At 43.4% G+C, this 18,681-nt stretch overlaps 1 long non-coding RNA gene and 1 pseudogene across 1 annotated transcript in view; one reads left to right on the top strand and one right to left on the bottom strand.

Annotated features, from left to right (window-relative positions):
* Nucleotides 1–3,420: 3,420 nt before the first annotated feature.
* LOC122734022 lies at nucleotides 3,421–6,411 on the top strand (annotated as a pseudogene).
* A 5,913-nt stretch (nucleotides 6,412–12,324) lies between these two features.
* The window catches only part of LOC122733798, a 111,419-nt gene continuing 105,062 nt past the window's right edge, over nucleotides 12,325–18,681 (bottom strand). The window contains exon 5 of the long non-coding RNA XR_006353960.1: nucleotides 12,325–13,465. This is a non-coding gene — a long non-coding RNA (uncharacterized LOC122733798). The remainder of the gene's footprint in view (nucleotides 13,466–18,681) is intronic.

Genomic DNA, 18,681 nt, shown 5'->3' with positions numbered 1-18,681 from the left:
AGGGACCACTTGTCCACATAAAGAGGGGTTTTGCTCAAGAAGGAGTGAGCACATCTCTATGTGTGAGACAGGGTGGAGGAGGAGACAGTGGCAGAAGGCATCTGAGTGATGTGAGAAGAGGAGGGGAGAAGGAGGAATGTTGTCAGTAAAAATGAGGCAGGTTCTCAGCTGGGTGGGTTGGGTGAGTGTGGGAAGGAGCCATGGAAGGTTTGAGGAGAGATGGAAATTTTCTGAAGAGCCATTGTAGGATAGGGAGGTAATTAGAGAAGTAGAAAAAGATTGTCTTGGGACTCCAGAAGTAGCTCTGTCACCTTTGGGGGGAAAACTACATGCTGTTTTAGTAGGGAAGCAAGAGGCATGGATCAAACCCATGTTCTGGAGGAAACATTAGGCCTATTCCACAGGAATTGGAAATGAATTTTTAAAAATACCATGGTGAATTGAACACCAGCCCTTTTCCAATTCACTGTCACTGGTTTTCAGATTGGGAAAATGACAGGAAATGGCAGTATGGGCCATGCCTTTCATTATTCTGTTAATATAGCAAAGTATGGACATCTAGGTGGCATAGTGGATAAAGTACCGTCCCTGAATTTAGGAAGACCTGAGTTCAAATACAGCCTCAGACACTTGACACTTACTAGCTGTGTGAGCCTGGGCAAGTCACTTAAACCTCATTGCCACACCAAAAAAAAAGAAAAAGAAAAAGAGGAACATATATATATATGTAGCCAAGCAGGCATAGGAAGAATGAGTTTTTCTTGCAGTGATCTCCTGGACCCAGGTGTTTGAGAGCATCTGTTTTTTTGTGTTTGATGAGGATATAGGATACATTATTATCTGTTGTGATGACAGATGACCAGTGTGTGTCTGGCTGCTTCTGACCATTGTACACATCATGTTTTTGCAGAACCAGAAGGTGGTTGTGCATGGTTGATTTATTTTTTCATTTGGTGTCCGACTCTTTGTGAGCCCATTTGGGCCTTTCTTGGCAGAGATACTGTACTGGTTTGCCATGTCCTTCTACAGATCATTTGACAGATGAGGAAGTAAGGAAAAGAGGGTTAAGTGACTTACCCAAAGTCACACAGCTAATAAGTGTCTGAGGCCAGATTTGAAGTCAGGAAGATGAGTCTTCTTCACTCCAGAACCAGTGTTCCATCCACTGTGCTAACTAGGTGCCCTTCATTCTACTACCATGTGCCCATGGGGTCCCCCTGATGCATATGTGAGTATTACTAGATGAGGTGCTTTACTGAGAGGATATATGGCAGAGCTGTCCAGTGTCTTTGGTGCTGAAGTGACTTTTTATATCTGTTGATATCTCATCTAACTTAAGCTGTTGTGTAAATCCTTGAAAACTCATTTTGGCAAAAGTTAAAACTGGGTTAAGGACTTTTCACCTTAGAGAGAGAGAGTAGGATCTATAAAGGTATTTTTCTAAAGAATTCACTTCAAACCAATAAGTGTCTGTTGAATGTTCATGCGGTGAAATTTGATAGGTTTTGGAAATGACTTTTCTTTGGATATTTAAAAAAAGAAATTTGCCGCCCCCCCCCACCTTCTCGTGTCAGAAGATCTAGAGAGATGAAGGCTCACTAGTGAGATGGGAGTATAAGAGGCAGCAAAATCTAATGGATACACCACTCAATTCTGTTTTAGGAAGATCTGTGTTCACATCCTAACTTGGTAGTTGTGGACACTTAAGAGATTTGTGATTTCAGACGACTCACATCACCACACTGAGCATCAGTTTTTTCCACTGTAAAATGCGATTTGACTAGTTGACCTTTGAGATCCCTTTTAACTCAATATCTTTGTTTGCAATTATGTAAAACATTAGCATATTAGTCATTTTGTATAAGAAAACTTGAATAAAATAAAAATAAATGAAAGAAATAAAGTGAAAAATAGCATGCTTCAGTTTGCCTTCAGTCAGGATCAGTTCTTTGGAGGTGAATAGTATGCTTCACCACAGCTTGTTTTGCCATTCCTCAAATGATGGACATTCCGGTGAGTGGAGTCAGGAATACCTCAGCATAAGCCCACCTCAGATACTTGCTAGCTATACATGCTTGGGAAAGTTATTTAATTGCTTTGTGCCACTGTTTCCTTATCTGTAAAAATGAGGTTGGCTGTGATGGTCTCTCATTTTCCAAGCCATAATTCACATCACAACAGCCTGGATTCACTTTCTTGTATTCTTCTATTCTCTCTCCTTGATTGTTGCCTTGCCAACCGCCACCTGCTGCTGTGGGATAAACCCTGGACGTATACTTATTAAAATGCTTGCCACATAGCAAGCAACCAAGAAATGTTTGTCTCCCTCTGTATATATGTCTGTCTGTCTGTCTATCTATCTATCTATCTATCTATCTATCACACCTCATGAAGTCTTCATGGAGAAGATGAATCTAGAGAACTGGACTTCCTACCTGGACAGACTGAGGCAGAGAGTATCTGGGGGCTCTTGTATTGTGTTGGCCAATCTCTTCTTGATGTAGCTTCTGGAGCTAGGGAGTGGGGTTGGCAAGGAATGAGCCAATGAGCCCCTGTCCCCTCAGGGGTGCTCTCACTGTCATCTCTTGGATGATAAACTTCTTCCACTTTACATCAGGGCCTATACAGAGAGAAAATTCAAATCACACACACAAATACATGCATATATAAACAATCATAACTATTGTTCTTCAACAAATTGTCTCTACCTCTGATGGAACCTTGAGAAAACTATAGTGATGGAAAACTGCTGAAGTTGAGAATAATGCTATCTGTAGGACAAAGAGACTACAATAGATCAAGGGATGATTTTCAGGGGATAGAGAGACATAGAAATGTTTGTAGGCAGGGCAGAACCAAGCCATAGATAGGGAGAAAATGAAGATAATTGAGAGAAGGGATGCTATAGGGGGAAATCTATAGGAAATGACAGGATGGAATGGAGAAAAGAGGGACCTCTTGGTGAATGGACTCCATTTTGCTCTTTTTTGTATAAACCAATGTTCTCATATGAGAGGGTGAGGAAATGGGGGCCCTGGGACATGTCAGGAGAGATAAAAAGCTTTGGAAGAGCGTCTGTGATGAGTGGGTTAGTGGATAATTAATTAGGGAGATGTGAAAGGATTGCCATGCAGCAGTGAGGACCCAGTTGAAGTCCTGTCACAAAAATTTGTGGCATAGCCAGTTGGCACAGTTTTATGAATTTCTCCAGCTTTGCTCAACAACACAAGTGTAGTTTTGGAGGTAGTGGATGGCTTCAGTCATCCAAGACTAAAATAAGATTATAACCTTATCATGTTCTAGTTGAGAACAACTTGAAGTAATTGTGGTTGTACTGGGGGCAAAAGGGGAACACACTTTGCCGAGTTAATAACGGGGCTGAAGTGCCAGGATTTAATAACTGATTAGATATGGAAGATCATGGAGAATGAAGAGGCAGCCCAGCTATGCAGTGGATATAGCAGTACAAAGATCAAGCCAGCAGATACTGGCAAAATCACTAAAGCAGGTAATAGCTTCAGAAGGAATTGAGGATTTATGGTGGCTAGGGTCGGTTTTACAAGAAGGTTCCATGGGTCAAGGAAAAACCAATCTAGGAGATAGGAAGGTGTCTGGGAAAGGCTGATGGAGGAATGTGTGAGGGAGGTCAGGGCCTGTGGTTTGGACAACAGTCTGACTCCTCTGCATGACTCCAACTCCATAAGGAGTGGTATCCTGGCCATGACACTGAGCCCTTAGCAGCTCTGGAAGAACCCAAGTATGCACACAAGGATTGTGCATGGGAGAGAGGTGTCAAGAATGCCCTGTCACAACAACACTTCACCAGTGCCGGGCATATGGTTTAAAGGGGTTCTGTAGACTATGTTGTCTCTGACTTTAAGTTAGACCTTAACTTTGTGAGGGGTGGGTTGTTTTTGTTTTTGTTTTGTTTTGTTTTGGTTTGGTTTGGTTTTTTTGTGGGGCAATAGGGGTTAAGTGACTTGCCCAGGGTCACGCAGCTAGTAAGTGTTAAGTGTCTGAGGTCAGATTTGGACTCAGTCCTCCTGAATCCAGGGCCAGCGCTTTATCCGCTATGCCACAGAGCTGCCCCTAGACCTTAACTTTGAAAGCAAAAACCTGAGGGGATGTGGGAGAGCAGTGTGGTCCTCAGGGTCATTGCAGAGGAATTGCTGGGTGTAGGCCTAGAGGAATGCAAGGACAGAGGGGCTAGGAAGCCAAGGAATAGAGGAGAACTAAAGAGCAGCAGGGACCAATGGGCCTTTCACAGTGTTTGGGTTACAGTTAGGAGCTTGAAGGAGAAAAGTCACCAATCACTCTATCCCAGGATTCCAGAATATAAAGGTGATGATCTCTGAGGGAGCTAAGACCTGGGAAAAAGGGGGATACACACCATTTGGGAATGAGATGGAAACTGGGGTCTAGGAATATGAATGGAGCAGTCTGACTTCATCCTTTCCCTGAAACTGATGTCTCCACTGGGACAATTATCTCTTCATTGACAAGTCTTATGGCCTTCTGTCATTCCCCACCATTCTTCTGCTCTTTGCTGCCTTTGAAGCTGTTGCTCACGCTCATCTCCTGGATACTCCCTTCTCTCTCAGTCTTTATGACACTGTTCTCTCCTAATTCTCATTTGCTCTCCCTGACTACTCCTGACCAATCCAAATGACTGAATCTTCACTCAAGTCATGCCCATGAACTGTGGCTATCCCTCGAGGCTCTGTCCTGGGCCCTCTTTTCTCCTGGCTTTATTTGATCTCACCCAGTAACCTCATTATCACCCATGAATAAAGAATCAGACACCATGTGATGCTGGGTTCCTATCCACTCCAAGTCGAGCTGCTCACCCTTTTCCTGCAATCCATCCTTGAGGTATTTGCAGCCAAATCTTCATGGGGTATTAACAGGTGACAAGACAAAATTAGCCAGAGGATGTCAAAGGAGCTCAGTTTTTCTGGCATGTCTAAGTTGGTTAGGATTTGACGAACTAGCCAGTCCTAACAACTGTGAAGGGAAAACCACTTGATCCCTGCTGTCAGGAGAAGTGTTGCAAAATACCATGTCTCTAGTTCTTCTTTGTCATGTCTTTTAAAATAGTATTTTAGTGGGCATACATTTCCACCTCTGCTGGGGATATAAGGACAAGGAGTGGAATAATCTTTGCTTATAACAAGGAGGTTCCATTCTAAGGGGGAAGAAAACAAGGACTTATAAAAATACACAGAAAACTTACTGGGAGGCTGATGTCATGGGCACAGCACTGTTCCAAGGCTTGAACTTGGAATGGAAGGTGCAGCATCAGGTCGCTGCTCATTTGGATACAGAAATCTTTCTTACCCTATAGGGAAGGAAGGAAGGAAGACGGGGACTGGTAAAAGAGAGGGCTAGTGGGAGGAGGCATTGGTCATAAATAAAAGACTTATGAAAAGGAACAGAATGAATGGAGAAAGGGGGAGAGAGAGAGAGCGAGAGAGTGAGCCAGGGAAAAGAGCATGAAGGGAAATACAGTTGTCATAACTGTAAATATGAATAGAATGAATTTATAAAACTAAAGTGGATAGCAGAATGGATTAAAAACAGAATGTTGCAATAGACTCTTTAAAAGAACCACATTTGAGAGCATTCCAGTGGGCATCCAATGAAGCTGCCTAGAGTTGGCATTTGAGGATCTTGAGAAAGAAACAGCAAGGAAGACTAGGCCACTGCAGTATAGAGTAGGTAGAGGACATTAAAGTGAAGAAGGGGTCTGATCAGATCAATCTAAGGTGGCAACTGTGGAACCGGAAACCACCACCACTCCTAACCCCCCACCTTCAGAAGAAAAAACTGAAACCAATCAGGAGGTTGCCAACCCTGAACACTACGTTAAACCTCCACTACAGAACAGACTGGAGCTCTGTGTTTTTTTTTTAATGGTAAGAGCAAAACTTGGCAAGCAAACCTTTATCTGATCTCTAAGTTTGGTAGCGTTGAGGACTTCTGGGCTTTATACAAACATATCCAGCTGTCTAGTAATTTAATACCTGGCAGTGACTACTCACTTTTTAAGGATGGGATAGAGCCTATGTGGGAAGATGAAAGAAACAAATGAGGAGGACGATGGCTAATTACATTAAACAAACAGCAGAGACAAAGTGACCTTGATCGCTTTTGGCTAGAGACACTGCTGTGCCTTATTGGGGAGCCATTTGATGACTACAATGATGATGTGTGTGGAGCTGTTGTTAATGTTAGAGCTAAAGGTGATAAGATAGCAATATGGACTACTGAGTGTGAAAAGAGATGCTGTTACACATCTATATGTATAAGGAAAGCTTAGGACTCCCTCCAAAGGTAGTGATTGGTTATCAGTCCCACGCAGACACAGCTACTAAGAGCAGCTCCACCACTAAAAATAGGTTTGTTGTTTAAGAAGACACCTTCTGAGTATTCTTTCATAGGAGACTGCGTCAAGCAATCGAGATTAGGGAGCTGAAGCAAAGCCTCTTCAACAACAGAGTGGCCTGCATTTCAATTTGATTTCCATCTAAATGTTGCTAAGATATAGGAGAAGTCTCAGTCGCCTTTGTCTTGTGCTTCTGTGTTCAAATGTTTTTCTATTTTGACTAGAGTAACCATTATCCCAATCAAAGAATTACAATATGCGTCATCCCCAGAAGCCCTAACTGGGTTCCTGGCCCACTCTGTAATTGCTTGGTAGAAGCATTACGATTACACAAGCATTTATCTATCCACAATATTCAGAAAAGAACTTGCATTTCTTTACCTTACAGAGAATTACTTCTGTTGTACATTGCATTACATGCAGTAACATATTTCACTGGTTTGGAAGAGTATGATGCATACCATTTTCTAGCAAATTTCTTTGTTTCTTTTTTTACAGCATCATTTTTTGCCGTAATCTATGCTGATGGCTGCTAGATTTAATTGATTTGTTTCCCTACTTGATAACATTAGTGATTCTGATTTCATTTGTTTTTGTTTGTTTAATTTTTTGCTCATGTAACATTGGTGAAGGACCTAGGAATATGACATAAAGGTGGAATAAACATTAATTTTGTGCATTGTTTGGTAAGTTTTTTGGGGTTTTTTGTAACATTAGAGATTTGCTACAAATTTATGCATTTCAGTCAAATCAGTGAACTATGTGTGATTTCCTAAACATAGCTGTGGATTTAAAAAATGTAACATAATAATTACATTCCTAACTAGATATAGTGTGTCTGTTTTTGTATCTTGTGCTGTATTTTAACACTTTGTATTACTTAGGTTATATTTTGCTTTGGTTAAAAAATGGCTCAACTAGAAAAGCAGTCCCATTCATATTAAGACAGTGTACAAAACTGTAAATAAAATGTGTACAGTGAATTTGTCTTTTTAAAAATTCATCTTTTTAAAAAAAGTGAAGAGGGGAAGGAGGGACCAGCTGGTGAGAGGATTTCAAAGAGGATTTTATATTTGATCTCAGAGGTAACAAAGAGCTACTGCACTTTACTGAGTAAGAGAATCAGAGGGCCAAAGCATCCTGAAAACCAGGAGAGAAGAGAGTGCATCAAAGCCAAGAGGCTGAAAAACGTCTCTGTGCCTTAGTGTCATCTGTAGGAGAAGGCCATATGTGGGTTCTTCTAGGAAGAGCTCCAGGCCACTCAGTCTGTTACCCTGGAAACATTTAGGCAGGTCATGTATAATCAAGGTAAGCTGCCTTTCTTCTTGGAGTGACTAGATTGGCATTCACCAAAAGCAGCAGGCCCAAGCCAAGATGACTACCAGAGATTGAATGTCTTCTCTGATTAGAGCACTTCTGCGAGGGGAAGAGTTGGTTGCTAACTTGGAGGGAAAGGTGAGCCAACACTTTAAATCTGGGCTCTGGCAGCACTGTAACACCGGTGAAGTGCCTCCCCTCTCTGGGCCTCAGTTTCCACAAATGTAAATTGAGGGGGATGGCCTCCATGGATGCTGAGGACATTTTAGCTCTAGATTTCTGATCCTGTGACTCTGGTGAGTAGAAGGATGGTGGTGTCCTCAACAGAGAGAGGGAAAGTTTGATCCAGCAGAAAGCTCATGAGCCCCAAGGCTTGCCTGGGGGAGGGGCATTGCACAGAGGGGCATCACCATGCAGGTGATGAATGGCCTCTGGGCTTGGTTGTTGCCTCAATTCCTTGGGCTCATGTGCTGGCCCCTCCTCAGAGATGGCCACCTCTCATCCACCTACAAGAGCATGCTCATTGCCTTCATCAGCTCATGGGTATGGATGGGGTGGTGACCCTCTGAGAGATCTGTTGGGGTCCCCCCACCCTGTCCCCAATAGCGGGCATCTCAGCCTGAATCCAGAGGGTGGGAAGTAGTGTGTCTCATGGTCCCTCTGTTCCTGGGGGAGGAGGGAGAGCAGATTGGTGAGAGGAGCTCCCCTCCCCACTCATTCGGTTTGTTTCCTAATTTTTCATCCCCAGTCATCCCTTTTCTTTCCTGACTTTTCATTTAAATGACTGTTTATTTTTATTCTGGACCCCAAGGATGCCCAATCAAGGGAGCACTGCCATGTTCATAGTTGGACAGATTAAAAAGGGGGTGTCTTGGTAACCCTCTTCTCATTCGTATTTTCCCCTTCCTCCATTCCTATCCCCCCTGACCCTCCCACCCCCCAACCCCAGGAGAAAAACAAAACAATGCTTTAAACAAGTAGGTATACTCAAATTCCCACCTTGGCTGTGTCTGAAAACGTTGTCTTATTCCGCATCTTGAGTCCATCACCTTTTTGTCACAAGGTGGATTCCATGTTAATTGGCCACTGCACTTGTCAGTTCTGAAGTCTGTCAATGTGGCAAAAACCATCCCTTTGAGGGATTCCAACCTCTCCTTTGTTGTCCCCTCTCTCAGGGAATTGGATACAGAAAGAATGTGCCTTTATGGGAACAGGTTTGCACAACCCCCCATCTTAGAGCACTGAAAAGGGACAAAATACAGCTCCCACCTAGGATTTGTAACCTATTTAATGGGATTTGGCAGACCTATTTTGAAAATCTTTTAGGAAATTCAATGTGAAAATCTATATTCACGACAAAACAGAACCCTCACAATAAGTATTCAGGATCCAAAGTGTCAAATTCACCTGTTAACATTAGATGCATCATGGTCTTAGAGGAAACTACAGCTATGTTTTTAGAGATGAGAAATTTTGAAATCTCCCTACCATAATCCCAATGGTTATAGAACTCCAACACAGAGGTGATGGCTGCCATAGATACTGACATTCAGGAAGAGACCTAAAATTAAGGGCCATTATTCTACTGACATGTCCCTTTGTGGAGCTGACCCTCATAAAAACCACCAATCAAATGCCAGACTCCAGTAGAGATCACCCATTGGGAAGCAGGGCCTCATTGAGACCACGAAGGGAGAGCTGGACCCCGCCCCCTCCCCCAAGGGAGAACATTTACTGAGTGCCAGGTCTCCAGTGAGATCATCATTTGATTCATGGGGGCCTTATCCGGATCACCAGTTGGTTGCCAGATTATTAATATAGGCCCAGATCCTCAAAGAGAGTACCTGCCAAGTCCCAGCATCCCTTTGCATTCTTGTGAATATCTGGATAACAGGATAATCCAAACCCTAAAACTAACTAGGCAAGACCACCTACTGGACATCATAGTTCCCTGAAACCCAGGCCTTCCCCCAATTTGCAAATTTCTTTAAAGAGAACCAACGTTTTGGCAAGTTTTTCTTTAGCATTAACAAGAATTAATTTTCTCTCCTTCACACCTCCACTGGGAAGAGAAAAAGAAAAAAAACACAACCCTTGGAATATGTATGCATAGTCAAGAAAAACAAATCGACCATATCCAAAACTAGATCTCATTGCACACGCTGAATTCATTACCTCTTTGCCAAGAAGTGGGTAGTCTTGAGTTAAATTTAGTTGTGTTGATTAGAGATCTTCCATCTTTCGCAGTTGTTTGAGTGCACAAAGTTGTTACTGTATAAATTGTTCTGGTTCTGCTCACTTCACTTTGCATTGATTCATACAAGGATTCGCAGGTTTCTCTGAACCACCCATCTTGACATATCTAATCCCATATATCCATCCCATTGGTGTACCATGATTCATTTGGCCATTCTCTAAAGTCAGCGCCGCTTACTTTCTAGGTCTTTGTTACTACAAAAAAAGCTGATATATTTTTATACATGTGTGTCCTATTCTTTTTGCTGTGATTGCTTTGTATAAGCCTAGCACTGGTATCATTGAGTAGAAATGTAGACACAGTTGAGTGACTCTTGGGGCTTGGTTCCAACTTGCTTTCCAGAATGGCTGTACCAATTTATAGCTTGATCACTAGTGCACTAATGTGCCTGATTTCCTGGAGCTCTTACAACATTTGTCATTTCCCTTTTTGGTCTGTCACTTAAACAGTTTTTCAAAGCACTTGCTACGTGCCTGGGATAGAAAGCAAGGAAAAAGAAAACAAAGGCTATCCCTGTGCTGAAAGAGTGCACATTTGTTTTTGGCTTTAACATAGTTTTATTTATTTCATTAAATATTTCCCACTTAAATTTTCAACATTTTAACATTAATTTTAATATGTTTTATTTTGTACATTTATAGATAAAAATTTCAAACATTCACTTGTAAAAATTTTTGAGGGGCAAAATCTTTCCCCATCCTTCTTCATTGAAAAGGCAAGCAATTTGTCAAAGGTTATACATGTTCAATTATGCAAAACTTATTTCCATATTAGTCATGCTGCAAAAGAGAACACACATACTCAAGGAAAAATAAAGTTCTAAAATGTATGCTTTGTTCTGCATTCTAAATCCACTAGTTCTTTCTCTGGAGATAGCATTTTTCAGCAAAAAGTTCTTTGGATTTGTGTTGGATCACTGTATTGCAGAGAATAACGAAGTCATTCACAGTTGAGCATTGTACAACATTGCTCTTACTGTGTAGTGTTATCCAGGTTCTGCTCATTTCACTTTGTATCAGTTTATGGAAGTCATTGCAGGTTTTCCGTAAAGTATCCTGCTCATCATTTCTTATAGTACAATAGCATTACATCACAATCACATATCACAACTTGTGCAGCTGTTCCCCAAATGAAGGTATGCGGTATTGCCAGGTTAAAGGGCATGCATGCTTTTCTAGTCCTTTAGTCATAGTTCCAAATCAATCTCCAGAATGGTGGAACCAGTTCACAACTCCACCAAGAGTGCATTAGAATCTAAGTTTTCCCACATCCCCTCCCAACATTTGTCATTTCTTCTTTTCTCTTATATTAGCCAATCTGATAGGCAGGTATTAGCTGGCATATCTGAGGTGTTTTAATTTGCATTTCTCTAATGCCTAGTGCTTTAGAGCATATTTTAATATGACTATTGTAGCATTGATTTCATTGTCTGAAAACTGCCTCTTCACATGCTTTGATCGTTTATCAGTTGGGGAAAAAACTCTTGTTTTTATCAATTTAGTTCAGTTTCCTATATATTTGAGAAGTAGATCGTTTGTCTGAGAATCTTGCTGTTCAAACATTTCCCATTTCCTGCTTTCCTTCTAATTTTGGCTGCATTTTTTCATATGGCTGTTGATGGTTTGGATTTCTTCCTTTGGAAACTGACTGGTAGCTGTATTCTTCCAAGCACTCAATACATAACCTCAGAGTGATCCTCGACAGATCCATCTCTCTCACCCCACCGCCAAATCTTGCCATTTCTGCTTGTTGGACGTTAATCCCATGCATCCCTTTCTCTCTACTCACACAGTATGGTCCTCCACACTCTCACCTCATCCATGGGAACAGCCTCCTCATTGGGTCTCCTCTGCCACACCTTGGGGCTGGCAGTCTCAGCAATAAGGACAAAAATAAGCTAAAACAAGAAGCTACAAGGCAATGATCTTCCCCCCTCCACAGGTAACCTTGGATTTCCCTGCCCTAAACATAACTACTCCCCTCCCTGTCTGTTGCTCTTCCAGAGGCAGTGGTGTCTTGACTATAAGGCCAGTGTGTCCCAGGAGTCTGTCCTTCCCACACACCTCCTTTTTTTCTTTCTCCCCCTTAATTTTCTAGCTGAGGATTTATGTTCTTTCCAATTTGGCCAGATAGCTGGCTTGCATCATAGCAAGTCTGTGTGTGTGTGTGTGTGTGTGTGTGTGTGTGTGTGTGTGAGTGTGATGGTCTGAGTAGTCAGTCTCACTCTTTTACTCAGGAAAGCTCTGGAGAAGTCTGAGCATTGTCTGAGGAGGAGATGGATGCTCCACATTGGCAATTCCACATTGGATTGTCTTCTATTTGGCCTCAGCCTCCTGCAGCCACTAATTCAAACAACCATGTGGAACGCTGGGACATGTGAGACATGAACAAAAATCCCACTCAAATCAACATGTGTCATTTCTAGCACAGGCATGTAATTACAGTATGAATGAATCTGCAGGCATTAGACCATGACTGTTCATGTTTGAGAGAGAAGCACACCTACTAATGGATGTGTTGTAGCTTAGATCATGGAGATGAGGTCAGTACTAACACTGGGTGCATTTCATAGGTGAGGCAGGCGAGAGGCACATACCAGCAAGCCAAGGCTTCATCTCAGAAGAGCTGTGTCAAAAACAAAAGTCATGATGATGCTGGAATAGTGTCAAAGCTTTTAACCAGAAGATAGAGTTCTGTTGAGAAACCTTGGCATTCAAAGGGCTCCCAAGTTAGGTGGCCCATGGAAAACTGAATCATACCCAGTTATTGAAAGACTGGGCACCTTTCCTTTTTACAAAATAGCCCCAGAGAATAGAAGTGGCTAATCTTGACTGGGAACTATTACCAACCACATGTTCTCCAAAGGAGAGCTAGGTGGACTTTTTAATGAGCAGGTGGAGAGAGCAGATACACACATCTCTCAGCAAAGGGTGAGCATTTGAGACTGTCCACTGGTGGTAGAAAGACTTTCTGATCACCTTTGGCCACCTGATGTGATGTGTCCAGTGAAGAAGTCTGGGGTTATTCAGCCATTCTAGGAGATCCAAATCCTTTTTTTTTTTTTTGGTGAGGCAATTGGGGTTAAGTGACTTGCCCAGGGTCACACAGCTAGTTAAGTATTAAGTGTCTGAGGCTGGATTTGAACTCAGGTACTCCTGACTCCAGAGCTGGTGCTGTATCCACTGCGCCATCTAGCTTCCCCGGAGATCCAAATCCTAATACAATTCTTCTCCTGCCCAGAACTGCTCCAGAACGTATCAGGGTACAGAATTACCCCAGAGACCAGGAACATACTAATAGCCAACCTGCTACTGCTACCACCTTAGGTGTAAGCAATTCAGGAGCAAGGAGTAGAATTCAGGTTGGTGAGGATGAGGTCGAGGTGCTGAGGGATTTTTCAGGGTGAGGCTACAGCTGAGACATGGTGTGGAGGTCTGGGAACCAGAAACACAGGCTAGATGGGAATGAAGCTTGGCTGGTCTTGGCAATTTGCCAAAATGGAGTTCCTGGCAAGAAATCACAAATGAGAACTTAGCACTGAGCAAGTATGTATTGCACATTTCTTAAAAACCAAACACTACATATTTTTTGGGGGGGGACAGTGAGTGTTAATTGACTTCCCTAGGGTCACACAGCTAGTAAGTGTCAAGTGTCTGAGGCTGGATTTGAACTCAGGTCCTCCTGAATCCAGGGCCAGTGCTTTATCCACCGTACCACCTAGCTGCCCCCAAACACAGCATTTTAAACCATTTCTGCACTGACCTCTACTGATGGTAATAATGTGTTAGGCACAGGTCAAGCATCATGTTAATTCATTTCAGTGAACAGGAAGGGTCCTCGGGTCATTGTTCCAGGTGCTACAGATAGGATTCCTGTCCTCAGTGAGGTTCCATTCCATACCACCAAGGGGATCAGGAAAGTTGTAACCAGATCAATAAAAGAAAGGAATACTGAGGCAGTAGAGAGCATAGATATCAAAGGAGGTCCAGGGAAGGCTCCCTGCAGATGTCCTCTGAGCTGAGAGCCTTGAAGGTAGATTTTGAGAAGCAGAGACATGGGGAGAGTACATTCGACATGGTGACTTCGGGATGAATCTGAATGCCAAGGTCACAAACGAATATCCTATTTGATGTGCAGATAGCTAGAGCCTAACCCACTGTGGCTAAAGAGGAATATGGAGTCCAGGCTGGACAGTGACTTGGACAGCCAGTGAAAGTGCCCAGAGTCAGAGGACAGAGCACCTTGTATGCAGGACAACAAGGAGGATAGAGCCCCTGGATCAAAAAGGTATAAGAAGGGCAAGGGAAGAAAGCATAAAAAACTGGAAAGGTGGAGGAGAGACTGGCAATGAAGCACTTTGAAGCTAGAAAAAAGAGATCCTATAGGTGAGAGGGAAAGATTGGAGTTTACTGACAGGCAGAATGAGCTTGGGTATCACCTGTGTTTTAGGAATACCATCTAGACAGCTGGGTGAAGGGGGCCAGGCCTTGGCCAGGAGACCCCTGGGAAGGTCATTTTAGTAGTCCAGGCCTAATGATGTGATGAGGGCTAGAACCCAGGTAACAAGAGAGACAAAGGAGAAGAGGTGTAGGCAAGAGATGTGACAAAGGCAGAATTGAGACCCTGGCAACAGATTATGTATGGGGGGATAAGAAAGAGCGTCAAGTTAAAGATATCACCCAAGTGGTATGTATCTGAGTGATTGGGAGGATGCTAGCACCCTCAATAGTAATCAGGAAATTCGGAAGAGGGGAGACTTCAGGGGAGAAGATGAGTTCACATGAGGACATGTTCAGTTGGAGGTTTCTATGGGACATCCAGTTCAACAGGTGCAATAGGCAGTTGGAGATGTGAGCCTGGAGGTCAGTAGAGAGGTTAGGACAGAATAAATGGAGGGGAGAATCATGATCATAGAGAGGACAACCGCATTGAGGGGACGTGAGATCACCAAGTATAGAGGGAGAAGAGGCGAGTATAAGATGGGGCCATGGAGGACACCCACAGTGAGCTGATGTGTCCTGGATGGAAATCCAGCAAAGGAGATTAAGAAGGAGCGGTCAGAGAGGTAGAAGGAGCACAAGGGAGGAGGAAGAGAGAGAGAGAGAGAGAGAGAGAGAGAGAGAGAGAGAGAGAGAGAGAGAGAGGAGAGGGAGGTGTCCTGTAACCTAGAGAAGAGAGTATCAAGGAGAAGGCGGCAATGGAAAGTGTCAAAGGTTGTAGAGACCCTCTCCCTCTCCTGCTGCTCAAGGAGCCAGCCACCACCATGAATGACACTGTAACCATCAAAACCAGGAAGTTCAGGGGCAGCTAGGTGGCGCAGTGGATAGAGCACCAGCCCTGGAGTCAGGAGGACCTGAGTTCAAATCCGGCCTCAGACACTTGACATTTACTGGCTGTGTGACCCTGGGCAAGTCACTTAACCCCAATTGCCTCACCAAAAAGTAAAAAAACAAAAACAAAAACAAACCAGGAAGTTCATGACAAATAGACTTCTTCAGCATAAACAGATGGTTGTAGATGTCCTTCATCCTGGAAAGACCACAGCGCCCAAGACTGAAATGCAAGAAAACCTGGCCAAGATGTATAAGACAACTCCAGATGTCATTTTTGTGTTTGGATTCAGAACCCATTTGGTGGTGGCAAAAGAACAGGCTTTGGCATGATTTATGATTACCTTGACTAGGCCAAGAAAAATGAACCCAAGCACAGACATGCAAGGCATGGCCTGTATGAGAAGAAAAAGACATCAAGAAAGCAGCGAAAGGAAGGCAAGAAGAGAATGAAGAACGTCAGGGATGCCGCAAAGGCGAATGTTGGTGCTGACAAAAAGAAGGAAGAAAAAGCACTATGGAGGATGTTGATCCATCCGGGAAGATGCGGACTTTTCATCAGAGCACAAACAAACTATGTACGAACTTCCCCAAAAAAGTGCTGAGGGGTCAAGATGGATGAGGATTGAAAAAAGCCAGTAGACTAGAAAAAATAAAATAAATGTTTGTTGCTAAAAAATGAAATGAAATGAAATGAAAAGGGCTTTGCAGCCTCTCACACCAGAGATACTAGTCTTCCCTGAACACACTACATCCCATCACATAATGGGTGCTTAACAAAGATTTGTTCCCTTCCCTTCTCTCTCTTCTTATCAACTTTCTGATAATGAGCCTCTCCACATGTAATTAGATTTTCCCTTGAGCAACAATTCAATTTAATTCAGCAAGCATTTGTTACATGCCTACTAAATGCAAAGGCATTGTGCTAAACCTTGGCACAAAAAAAAATTAAAAAAAGTAAAAAGCCAGTAGAGTTGGCTATTAAGACACTTTTAGTATCTTTGGAGAGAGCCATGTTAGTTGAATGTAAGGAGAGAAGTCACAACACAGAGGATGAAGAAGAGAGAGAAAGGGGCAGCTAGGTGGCACAGTGGATAGAGCACCGGCCCTGGAGTCAGGAGTACCTGAGTTCAAATCCGACCTCAGACACTTAACACTTACTAGCTGTGTGACCCTGGGCAAGTCACTTAACCCCAATTGCCTCACTAAAAAAAAAAAAAGAAGAGAGAGAAAGGAAGAGAAGTAGAGTCACTGAAGGCAGCCAGACTTCTCAGGCAGTTTAGCCACAAAAAGGAGGAGAGGATGAGAGCTGGTGGAGAAGAGTAGGACAAGAGGAGGAGGGAGGCATGGACATGATTGTAAGCATGGGGAACCAACCCATATATCTATGGAGATATTGAAGAGAAGTGAAAAAAGGGATGCTAGGGGGGCAATCTGCAGGAGACAATGTGATGGAGTGTAGAAAAGGGGGAACTCTTGGTGAATGGACTCCACTACATCCTTTAATGTATGCGGCAGACTTCTCATCTGAGACCGTGAGAAAATGGAAGCCTTGTAACGTGTCAGCAGGGGTGCAAAGCTTCAGAAAAGCGGCTGTGATGAGGGAGTTAGTGGATCATTAATTAGGGAGGTTTAAAGGATGGCCTTACAGAAGTGAGGCCCTGCTTAAGTCATCTAACATAGATTTGTGTACCCAGTTAGCACAGTTTTGTGGTTCTCTCCAGGTTTGCTCAAGAGCACAAGTGTGGGGGTGGAGGCGGTAGATAGCTGGAGTGATCAAAGACTGAGTTAGGATCACACCTTTATGATATTCTAGTTAAGAAGAGAGAACATCTTGAAGTAATATTAGTGGTACTGGGAGTGAAAGCAGGGGCACATGCTGCATAAATAAGGGGCTGAAATGTCAGGATTGAATAACAGAGAGGATATGGAAGGTGATGGAGAATGAAGAGGTAGCCCGGCTATGCGGTGGACACAACACTACGAGTGGAGTCAGGAATACCTGAGTGTAACCCTCCCTCGGATACTTGCTAACTATGTGTCCTTGGGAAAGTCACTGGACTGCTTTGGGCCTCCATTTACAAATCTGTAAAAAATGAGGTTGGCTGTGATGGCCTCTCATGTCCCAAGTGGTGATTCACCTCACCACTGCCTAGACTCACTCTACCAAATTCTTCTATTCTTTCTCCAAGATTGATGCCTTTCCTACGCCCTCCTGTGGGATGAACACCATGCCTATGCTTAGCACAGTGCTTGGCACATAGTAAGCACCTAAGAAATGCTCACTCACTCACTCCCTCTATCTATCAATCTATGATACCTCAGGAAGTCTTCATGGACAAAACAGCTCTGGAGCATTGGCCTTCTTACCTGGACAGGCTGAGGCAGAGAGTCTCTGGAGGCCCTTGTCTTGTATTGGCTGATCTCTTCTTGAGAAAGTTTGTGGAGCCAGGGAGTGGGGTTGCCAAGGTCTGAGCCAGGGATCCCGTGTCCCCTCAGGGGAGCTCTCAAGACATCCCTTGGATAACAACCTTACCCCACTTTCCCTCTGCCTGTGCAGAGGGAAAAACTCAAAATTACACACACAAACAGATGCATATGTAAACAATCAGAATTCTTCTTCTTCTACTAACTGTCTCTTTCTCTGATGGAGCCTAGAGAAAAGTATAGTGATGGAAAACTGCTGAAGCTGAGAATAATGACGTCTGCAGGACAAGACAGTAAAAACATCAAAGCAGCAGATGATGGTAAAATCACCAAAGCAGGTGATATCTTCAGAAAGAACTGAAAATTTATGGTGGCTAAGGTATGTTTTACAAGAAGGTTCCATGGGCCAAGGGAAAACTAGTCCAGCATATAGGAAGATAGCTGGGAAAGGCTGACAGAGGGCAGTGTGAGGGAGAGCAGGGCCAGTAGTTTGGACAACAGTTTGACTCCTCTGCATGACTCCATAAGGAGTGGTATCCTGGCTATGTCACTAATCCCTTAGCAGCTCTGAGAGAACCCAAGTATCCACATGAGGAGTGGGCATGGGAGAGTGGTGTCAACAATGCCCTGTGGCAACAAAACTTCACCTGTGCTGGGCATATGGGTCTGTGGACTTTACTGTTTCCACCATTAACTTTTTGAGACAACCATGCAGGGAAGATGGGGAAACTGGCTCAGAGAGAGAAGGGAATTGTCCTTGGGCACATGGGTGCTAAGTGACAGAGGCAGTTCCAGAACCCTCTTTACCAAAGAATCACACAGTGGGAGAACTGGGAGGGACATGAGAAGCCATCACATTCAACCCACCCCCTAAAAGGAATTCCCACTATAACATACCTGAGATGTGGTCATGCAGCCTCGGACTGAAGAACAACAGCAAGGAGGGTCAAAGCATCACTTTATGG

Source organism: Dromiciops gliroides, chromosome X, assembly GCF_019393635.1.
Source record: "Dromiciops gliroides isolate mDroGli1 chromosome X, mDroGli1.pri, whole genome shotgun sequence".
NCBI classification, from domain to species: domain Eukaryota; kingdom Metazoa; phylum Chordata; class Mammalia; order Microbiotheria; family Microbiotheriidae; genus Dromiciops; species Dromiciops gliroides.
Note: the sequence above shows the minus strand (reverse complement) of the source record. Positions and strands in the feature narration are given on the sequence as shown.